The sequence below is a fragment of the Phyllostomus discolor genome, chromosome X (genome assembly GCF_004126475.2).
Source record: "Phyllostomus discolor isolate MPI-MPIP mPhyDis1 chromosome X, mPhyDis1.pri.v3, whole genome shotgun sequence".
NCBI lineage: Eukaryota > Metazoa > Chordata > Mammalia > Chiroptera > Phyllostomidae > Phyllostomus > Phyllostomus discolor.
The window spans coordinates 68,046,178-68,052,923 of record NC_050198.1 but is presented as its reverse complement, the minus strand read 5'-3'; the positions used below and the strand labels follow the sequence as shown (position 1 = coordinate 68,052,923).

Sequence of the window (6,746 nt, the reverse complement as noted above, 5' to 3'; positions counted from 1 at the left end):
ATGTGTAGATTAACAGTGAACATTGCTGATGAGAGGTCAAATAAAATATGAACTGTAAAGTCCATTTTATTTAGTGACACCAGTGACATCAGATCTGAAGTGGGTGAGTGGGAGATAAATACATGGAGACAGTGAGTATAAGTAATATGAAGAAATTAGCTTTAAATATGGGATAGGGAAAAGTAGGTTTACAGTTGTAAAAATGAATAATACAATAATTAATAAATAAAAATACAAGAATAAACTGTTTTGTGTACTCACAGCTATAAAGCTACTTTTGCCCACCCTTGTAAAGGAGTTCCTTTGTCCTCACTGTGGACAAAGGTGATAGGTTGTTTGAAAATTTAAGTAAATGTGTGGATATTTGTGTTGAGAAAATTAGAAAATTTCTTCCTGAAAGTTTCTTTCTATCTTCTATTCTCAAATCTCTGACCCCTTCTCCCTCTTTATACACAAGCACAGAATAGAAGAAGTTATCAGCCAGAGGCTTAAGGATAGTAGAGAAGTTCTGGAATAGTGACTTAACCAGACAAACATGATAAGGATATTGAGTAATGTTGCAGTCCTACATGCTTCAGTTTGTAAGTGTAAACTTACACTGACAATAGCTGGCTAGATATTATTGAAATGATGTGCTACAAAATCTATGCTGAATAAGGAGGCAAGTGATGAAAGACAGGGTGTGAGTGAATAGAAAAAAGTAAAGGGATCAATAGACTGGAAGTCTCCATTACCCTGAGGTATGACCATAGGAAAAACAGTTGAACAAGCAAGCTGAAAGGACAGGAGGTTGAAGTCAGAGAAGGAAAGACTTTGATGTTATATCTCAGGATTTAACCTTACTTCTTGCTGGTCCTACCCTCAGGTCAGACCATAATTCTACTAACTGAGTTTGAAAGTAGACTTCCCTTGACTTTCTTCCTGGTACCCTGTTTCTTCTTGCTTTGATCCACTTCCAAGAATTTTAGAAATTGGAGTCTTGTCTCTGAAACAGAGTTGCTGTGGCTGATTTCAACTCTCACCCTCAGCACCTTTCTCTTGCTTGAATCCATCTTAGTTTATCTGCCCAATTAATGGTTTATTCTGCTTTCCATATTGTAGAGATCTCTGGTTTTACTAGGCTTGCTGCTATATAAATGCATTTAGTAAAAAAGATGAAAGGAACAGGAAAGGAGATAGGTTGGGATGACATTTCCTAACTTTTTTTGAATGATAATATTTGTAGAAGCTTTTTGGCAGACTGAAGAGAGGAGAGGGGTAGGCCCACAGAGTCAAGAAGCCTCCCCAGATGCTGGAAAGCAGACACAGTGATTGTGCGATGCAGCCACAGCAACAGTAAAAAGGGAAGTCCAGTTTTAGTGGAACCGTGCTTCAGGATGGAAGCAGTGTTCTTCTTGGAGCAGTGTCCCTAAGGTGATGCTCTTGGGCTGTCTCTGTCTTGGCTGCCTGCAGCCAAGGGAACATCCTCACCTGGTGAGAGGGAAGAAGGGAAACCCGGGATGGACCTACCCCCATGCCAGAGAACTGAAGCAAACCTATCAATGCCACCATCCGTCCTACCAAAACCATTATGTCAATGCCAAAGAGTAGCAGCCAAGGTCTCCCAATGGAAAGGTTCATTTATTTTCTTATACCAGACATTTGTCCTAAAAGTTGACACATACACCACCTTCCGCAGTAATAGTGTTTACCTGGCCTTCAGAGTCCCTTTTGCTTCAAGACATGTTTGATGCTGCCAGTCTCTGAATTCTGATATGCTATTTAGCATAATATTTAAACATAAAACTGTTCATTGTCTTTCTCCATGGTTAGGCTGGAAATACTATTCTTTCTCTTCTGGGTGTTGATGTTGGCTGTGCCTTATAACTTATTAAAATGGCTATACCTGAACTGACCATTCCTTCCTTGTCCAAATACCAGTGCAGAATCTGTTTGAAAATTCTCATCAAGCCCATAACACTGCTTTGTGATCACACATTCATTGGAAGTAAGGAATGCTTCCAAAGCATCACAGACAAGTGAAATTTGTGCCATCCCTTCTGTTGCTTGTGGATCTCTTCATGGACCCGGTACCATACTCAAAGAAATTCTCTTGTCAATGTGAAATTGTGGGAGAAAATTCAAAAACACTATCCAAAGGAATGTAATCTTAGAGTCTCTTGCCAAGAATCAGAAGATAGTTATGATGACTTTCAGCCAGTTCATCTGTTAAATGAACCTGGACAATTGAGAAGAGAATATGAAGAGGAGAAAATAAAGATGGAGGCAGTGTAATGGGACAATGGCAAAAAAAGAAAACAAAGCCAGTGAAGAATACATACAGAAATTATTGGCCAAGGAGGAAAAAGTGGGAAGAAAACGGGCAAAAATAGAACAAAAGAGATAGAAAAAACAATTGAAAACTGATGAAGAACTAGCAAGAAAGCTAAACTTTCATATTAATAATTTCAGTGAGGAAGGTGTCTTGGCTTCTCCCATCACAACCAGGTTGCAAAAGAAAAGTAACAATAAACAAACACACATTGGAGATATTCAGGAGTATTTGTCACCTGAATCTCAGTTGGGGCCATTATCACCATCACAAGTTGTGCAAGAAGGCAAGAAAAACCTCCATGTCTAAAGAAACAGATAGTGATGATATTAAAAAACCCTAAGTGGCAAGGCACAAAATTTGAGAAAGATACGCCAATACTTTCTTCTCAAATATGCCTTGGAATTCAAAAACAAAGTGCAAAGTCTTCAATAGAGTCACCCATGCCTCAATTATGTACCAGGTGTACAGGATCATAACTTGAAAGAAAACTCAAAATGAGACCAAACAAGTTTGATAGAGAGGTATGTGTCACAATTTATAAGGGACCCAAAGTGAGAGTTCTACACTCTAGAGAAGCTGCAGTTAAGCCTTGGGTCAAAACAGAGAGTGGGTACACTGTATTAGACATGACACAGATAACTGGAAAAAACACAGTTAAAACAGAAAATGAAGAGTCAGAATTTTACGTGTTGATCATTAAAGAAGACGTTTCCGAAAGAAAAAAAAAACAGGAATGTTTGTTTGAAAGAGTCAGGGATCCATGTTTTTCTGCAAAAAAATAAATAAATAATAAATAATTTTTAAAAAAGGAGGGGGATAATGTTCCCCAAAGCTTCCTCAGACCAACAGGAAACAGAAGTCACTGTCCCTTTAAAGCTATTAGATTTGGAACATCTACCTTTTGAGAGATAAAACCAAGAAGAACCAGAGAGGTTTATTAACATTAGAGCTTCAGAAAGAGGTGGATAAAGAACAAATGAAGCCAACCCAGCAAAAAAGATCCCTGGATGAATATCTGCCACCTGCTATATCTTCAGATCCAGACAAATTGCTAAGTGGACAAAGGGAGAATTCCAAAGACAGCAACTGCAAAAGACAAACAAAAATAAAGCATTCAAAAACCAAGACTCAAAAAAATAAAATTGTCAGCCTTCCTTTATGATCCAGTTGTAATATTCACTTAACATTAATGGAAGAAAGCTGCCAAATTCTAGAGATTATTGCAATGAATTTAAAAGTGCATTCCTTACAGATATTTCAGTTATAAATAAAGTAATGCATGGGTAAAGGGAGTGTTTTATAATCTAGTATAGATGGATTGTGAAGCTCTCTCTTTTTTTCTCAAAACATGCATGTTTTATGTCCTTTCCTCACTTTTTTCTCCTATGGTAATCAAAGCAAGATTATACTGTACTAAGTGGTAAAGAAATCCAAGTTTAAAATTTAAAGTTTCTTGCTACTTTCCCATGTATTTGTAAAGCAATTGAAATGCATCTTGCATAACACTAAAAAGATTCTAGATACCATCTTTTAATTATTTTAATCATTACAGCATTTCCTTTGATATCAAGTGGGTTAGGATCAACATGAAATCCAAAAAATAAGTTTTCTGGAAAATTAGGGTTAATTGACAGAAAGGAAACTAGGCTCATGAGACAAAAGGTGTTAAGAGTCGAGGTGAGGCTGAATGGGGCGAATTGATCATTTGGAAGCATTTGAACTGAGCTGGCCATCAGAAACTGAGTCCAGGATGGAGTAGCAGGTGCAGTTTGGTAGAGCATTCTCCCTCATTCTTAAATGACATAGAAAACATTTTGGTTTTACAACTTTTCACACCATAGTATCTGGTGTCAAAATAAAAATTAGTTACTAAATTATGTAAATTTTTGGAAATTCACACTTCTATTAGTCTGCTATTCCATGAAAAAATAGGAATTTCTGTAGGAGAGTTATATAACAATATCTTATGCTGTGGAATCTGAAACATAAATAAGCATTTGCTTATTTTATTATATGATCATTTGTATTAATATTGGCTTTTATTTGTGTTTATGGACAGGAATAGAAAGTATGATACTTGAGGTTTGCCTTATATTATGCCTCAAAGTTAAATCAGAAGGCAGTGATTTAATTTTGTAAAATTTAACTTAGAGACTATTAATCTTTGTCTCATTAATACAAATAACTTTGAGCAAATAAACAACAGTTTTAATAGGATTTCTGCTGATCCTTGTCTATCCTTTTAAGGTAAAAAAATGCAATAAAATGTCCCAGGACTAATTTTAGTTTAAATTTGTAAATGTTTTAATACATTATTGAGAATTTTTCCTCCAAAATTTTTAACAGAAATTCTGTTAATCTTTGCATATTAATGGCATCTGTTTCAATATTGATTAGGTAATTATGGGTAGAATTTTGATGCTAATTTAAAACTTAGTTTTCCCTTTCTCAAAAAAAGTGTTCTCTGAGTAATGATTGTGCTGAAATGAAATGTAGTCAGAAACTAACCAATTTGTCTAAAATAGACTAAAATCTATCTTCTAACCAAAATGACATTTTTCAAAGAGCAATTTCACTTTACATTTTAGGGTAGATATTATCAGAATGCCTCAAATTACAAGTTATGCAATTAAATCTTCCTGAAATAGACCATAACCAAAAAGGGGGAAAATAGTCTTCCTGACTGAAGTGAGTTTTAAGATAAATTTTATTTATTTATTTCACATTTTTTTTTTCAAAGATTTTATTTATTTATTTTTAGAGAGAGAGGAAGAGAGGGAGAAAGAAAGGGAGAGACATCAATGTGTGGTTGCCTCTCATGTGGCCCCCACTGGGGACCTGGCCCACAATCCAGGCATGTACCCTGACTGGGAATCAAACTGTTGACCCTTTGGTTCACAGCTGGCACTCAATCCACTGAGCTACACCAGCCAGGGCTCACATTTGTTTTTGTTTTTTAATTCCCTCTTGCTGTGTCTTGTGATTTTCATTTTTAGGCACAAATATTACATATCAGATTGTCTTAATTTGTGTTTACATTTTAAAAGAGTTCTTGATTTATTTTTAGTGTCATTAAGTGTTTTATAAAATGTAGAATAACCAACTGGTCAGTTGTATGGCATTTTCTGTAGCTCATAGTTTGGTAACAACCATTGGCAATAATTAGAAAAAATACAAATTTCGTTATTTAGGACTAATAACTAAAATCATAATGACTGTATCTTTTTAACATTTCTCTCAATTTGAAGAATTTATCTAAATTTTATGTTCATTTTGAAATGTTTTTTAGGTTGTGTTATTTAAACTGGTTGGGTTTTTTGAAGTTAAAATGTTAGAAACTAGACTGTTAGGCATCTTAGCACTGATTATTTTGGAATGCTTGTGTCATATTTTAATAGAATGACAAAAATAGTTAGGCCTTTTTAAACCTCTATATATTTTGTATTGAATGTATTGAGGTGACATTGGTTCACAAAACCATACAGGTCTCAAGTGTACAACTCAACAAAATAAGTTTAAAGATAAATTTTAATTTCTCTACTAGTCTTTCTAATAGTCCTGCCATGTATGCCTTTTTGTTAAAAACTAATGTTTTGCATCAGTAATCAGAATTCATTGCTACTTTTTCCTCTCATTTTTGTGGAAAGGATAGGAAAATGTTTCATTTCTCCAGGAGTAGTAAAACTGAGCAGAGCTTGAGAAACTGAAAATTAAAATATTAAAAATAAAAATGGACTGTTATGTATATTTTTAAAATAAAAATTACATTAAAAGTTCGGCACAACAAAAAGTACCAAAAGGAAAATTGAAAGACATGGCAAACTGGTGAAGAAATAGACCCAATTCATCACAATGAGCACATTTCCTTTAAAGTGTCTGCTAGCAGGGCTACCTCTATCAAGGCACTGAGCCTGATATGCTTTCTTAATCTTGGAAAGTCAAGAGACTTCAGGCCTGTTTTGCTTTTGCCCCTAATGGGTGGTTAGGAGATACTGGTTCACTCTTTTTCTTCAAGTCCTCATGCCCCTAGGCAGCCTGCTTTCCTTTTTTTACCCTTAAAGTTTCTCTTATGGCTATCTATTTTACTATTTTCAGGCTTTTTACTTGTACTTAGTAGAGAGGAGCTGGGAGAGATGAGACTAGGCCATCTTGTTCCACATCAGGAAGCTGTTCTGTTTTATTTTTAAACTAATTTCTGCGTTGCTTTCAAAGAGAGAGAAAGGGTTGTTAAGGCTTCCTACTACACTTTATTTTGGAAATTGAAGTTTATACATCCTTAAGTCCTTAGCCTAGTATGTAAAATTCTCCATAGATTTATCCTTCTATTTGTGTTCTCTCCATAAATTTTTTCCTCATTCTTCATAACATAAGCCATCTCTTCAGTCAAATCACTCTTATTAATACATCTTTCTCCCTCCTGCCACCCTGCCTT

The 6,746-nt window shown here is 35.1% G+C and overlaps 1 pseudogene; it reads left to right on the top strand.

The window, feature by feature from the left end:
- The first annotated feature begins 1,875 nt into the window (after positions 1–1,875).
- Positions 1,876–3,601, top strand: LOC114505530 (annotated as a pseudogene).
- The last annotated feature ends 3,145 nt before the right edge of the window (positions 3,602–6,746 follow it).